Genomic DNA, 4,378 nt, shown 5'->3' on the forward strand with positions numbered 1-4,378 from the left:
AAGACTCCTTTCATTTGTCTGCATACTTCATGTCACAAAATATTTTTTTTAATTAACAACTGAGGAACACAGCAAGGAACACAAGAGAATAACTTTACACATCTTTATATATATATATAAGATGATATATGAATGTACGGTACTTAACATGGTGACATCATATTCATCATGTGAGTCGTCAAAGACACCGTGATGAAAGCAAAAAAGAAAAAGACACCGAGCTGATTGGAATAGGAGATTTTAAAATATTATCTTCAATGTTTAAAATGTTTAAAGTAAAATGATAAATAATTGAAATGGTCTTGCATTTTATAACTTAAAAGACCATTATGAAGACTGACATTCATACAGATACACTGTATACACTGTATTTAAATGATGTGCTACAAGTTCATATCAAATGGTTCACTTCATGCACCCTTATACAGTATTGTTCGTGGCTGTCATGCATTCATTTGCCAGACATTTAAAACAAATGAATGCTGAGGAGGGAGCACAGAGCAGAAGTAGTGCGGTCCTCTCTGTAACAGGAAGCAGGGATCCTACTGGTCACTGAGCCTCATTCACCAACCGTTCTGAAAGAGAACATTTCCTCTTAAAAGCCACTTACGCAGTTTTCACAAAGATTCTGACATTCACAGATGTTTTCTTTGTCGGGAGTTGTTCTTGGGTGAGAACAAAGTCAAACACGAACTCAAGAGCACACTGAGACACATTTGAGTTTTGCTGACATGTTTCTGCAGTTGTTCAAAATACATAATGTTGATCATTTTCATGTTTTATTAAAAACTATTCTCATTATTTTACGAAGCATTATGGTCTTTTAAAATTTATAAATACACTAACTTCAACACTGAACAAGTAGCAGCATCCCATGCATCTTTGATTGGTGTGATTTATATCCTCTACTTCAGAATTAGTGATGATTTTACAAAATAATAATCATGCTTCAGTTTTACGTATATGTGTTGACTACCTCATTAAAAAATGTATTTGCCCTCCCCGATGTTACACAACTGAATACAGTTTGGAAGCAAATGATTTTGTGCAGTTTGAACATCAACCAGATCACAACATTTTAAAACATGTAAGTTAATAAATGGTGTGTTGGTTGGTTTGTAATAATCCGATCAATTTACAATTGTTATAGCTCTCTTGTGTAGCATGAAAATTGTATCAGCGTTGATTCAGTACGTGTCTCCCGCTACACAGTAATGTACGAGAGAACAATACAGTAGACTTATTCAAGATATCTTTAGTTTAATATTACAATGGTTTTTAGACATTTTTGTTTTACATTCTTTATGCGTGGTTTCCAACATAATTCATGATTAGTTATCACGGCCATAAATGTATTTTCATACCCTCTTTCCATTTCTCACATCATTCATCATAACTTTACTTAATTATTTATTTGCCAATAACCTTTGTTCCGGTGCTCCACCCTCTTTAGACTTTTGTTTGGCCAATCTTGGATTCATTCTCTCACCTTTTCTTCTGTGTGCCCACGGCCCTGCAGCCTCATGGCTTCTATGTGTTTATAGACTGTAGTGTTTGCCTGCTAACGAGGATCAACTGGCACACGCCTTCAATTTACGAGGACAATGGGATTCATCATTGTAAAAAAACAGGTATGAACTATTCACTAGACTTTACTGAGGACCTTTCTTGAGAACAAATGTAAGAAGAAAGGAAGATATTGGTGAATGAGGCAAGATCTTCCTAGTGACTACTCAAATGTACAAATCTAAAAACGTCTCAGCGAGCCATGATAATAATGTGTCACGGTTTAGGCTTTGTCCCCTGTGTTCCTGTGTCTCTGTGTGTGTGTTTCCCCTGATTACACTCATTCTACTCACCTGCCCAGTCCACCCAGCTGCCTTCTATCTCCTCATCACCTCACACATATATACTCCTCTGCTTTCCCTCTTCTGGTTGTCAGGTCGTCCTTGTTCGTGCGTCTGTCTGTGCCAGTCGTGCGGTTCCCTCGTGGGTGCTCCTGGTTTGGTTCTATGTAGTGATGGCGAGATGAAGCCTCATGAGGCATCGCAACACTTCAGCCAATTGGTTCGAGAAAGGGTTCATTACTCGATGCTTCATGTGCACACGATACCACCTACTGGCCAAGTGTATAATCACAGGCAGCTGTATCTGAACCACATAATGTGATGCATTGAATTGTTGTGTCTGTTATGGCTGTTGGGAATGACTGAATTACAAAAATGTATGACCAAATAATTTCTGTACATAAATGATCACATATGTGCATAATAAAATATTTTTATATATTTTTTGAATGTATTCTGTGTGTGTAAATTTTTCCCGAAATGGTAGTATCATGATATGGCAGGTTGTGTAATAATGTTATTATGTCACTTTAGGAAAATGGCATGGGCTTAAGCAGGCAGAGGACAGTGAAAGTGCTTGTGGAACTAGGAAGAGGGGACTGAATATGCTTGTGTAACTTGGACAGTGATGTACAGGACACGGGACATTTTATTCATTTTTATTCAGAAATAACAGTTTCTCAACAGTTTTTAGTTTTAAACGATTCCTTTTTTTTGACACAACCTCTCCGGCCTTTGAAAACACCCTTTCACAGGGTACAGAAGATGCTAGCGTGCACAAAAACGCAAACACAAATGCCCTGAATCCAACATCATCCACAATACTGAAGGGCTGTGTGTCCTTCACTATCATGGAGACGAGGGCTTCATCCAGCTCTTCTTTTCTGGTGGCTGGTTAAAAGAGAATAAATACAGTGTCTGTTACCTGTCTTTATTTGCACAATAAACAAAAGTGAACAGGGTGCATTTGTAATATTGTAATGACTTACCATGGCTGGGTGACGCTCCAGTTTCCGCACGGTGATGCCTTAGCATGGATGAGGTGTTATTGTACCCCAACTCCTTGGAGCACAATAAACACCTCACCTTTGAATAAAAGAAGAAACTGTGAAAAATACAGTTCTTGATAAGCAAACCTAATGTGTCTGAAATAGAGTTAGCTTTAGCTTACCTTATTAGGAGTTATCAAATCAAAGTGTTCCCACACAGGGGAAATCCTCCTCTTCCTAGCTGGCTCCATCACCTATCCTTCTCTCCTCACTCTCCTAACTCTCCAAACTATCTCTCTCTCTCTAAACTCTCCAAACTATATAAACGCTATCCAAACTATCTCTCTCTCTCTAAACTCTCCAAACTATATAAACGCTATCCAAACTATCTCTCTCTCTCTAAACTCTCCAAACTATATAAACGCGATCCAAACTATCTCTCTCTCTCCAAACTATCCAAACTCTCAACTGACCGCAACTCTCCACCAACAACCCACATTTTGAATGGAGCCTGAGTGGTTTATATAGCTGTCGAACCTCCCGGCAAACTCTGAACCACTTCCCGAAGCAGTCACGTGGTACAGCCGGGCAGCGAGGCTTCGGACGTCATCATTATTGGCTCCTCCCCTACATGAAGCAAGCCTCGATACGCGCTTCAAGGAAACGCCCCCTCCATTACTCGACACACGCTTCGAAGCGTCGGCACATCTCGTAACATCACTAGTTCTATGCCTTTTGTGATTTTGGATTTTTTGTGTTCTGTTTGGTTTTTTGCCCGCTCCCTGTTGGAGTCGTTTTGAGTTTGTTTGTTTGACTTTTAAGTAAAGGACTTTAAGTTTAATCTTCATCTCGTCTCCAGTGTCTGTCTGCACTTGAGTCACCGATCTGCCCCTTAGGACGTGACATAATGTTGATGTGGGGAACAGAACGGTTGCTTTAGTTAGCTAATTTGCATTTTATTTGAGTCAACATATATCGGAACTAAGAAATTCAGCTTAATGTGTTATAATTCACAAGTCAAAAATGAGATTTTGTCACCCCTGTGGCAACAGGCAGACTATTTGGACATGACTTGAACAGGTCAGGTTTGGACACTGATTTTCAACTGTGGTTACTTGTAAAAAAACAAACTGTGCTATAAATAATGTATTAATGTAATGACCAAAATAAACATTTTGCTTACCCTCAGTGAGAAACGATAGGGCTTGCTGATTTCCACAGCCCACACTTTAGAGCTTTTACTAGCGCAGGGTGTCACTGCATCCGAGGGAACGTCAGCTAGCTGACTGTTGTAAAACATTGGCATTGTGGTATTCAAATGAAACTTTGTAAATTACCAAAACATTGACATTTCTATCTGATCGAACCATGTGGCAGTACCTCTGTGGCCCACTAGATGGCGCTCTGAGGTCACAGCCCACTGGTTCCCAACCCACTCTTTCAAAATGACAAACCATCAGGACCCATTTCACAACGGGCTGCATCTCTAAATCGGGAGGATTATTTACGTAAATAAACGTTCCAGACCATTTTTACCGCTTA

Source organism: Melanostigma gelatinosum, assembly GCF_949748355.1.
Source record: "Melanostigma gelatinosum genome assembly, chromosome: 21".
In the NCBI taxonomy this organism is placed as follows: Eukaryota; Metazoa; Chordata; class Actinopteri; order Perciformes; family Zoarcidae; genus Melanostigma; species Melanostigma gelatinosum.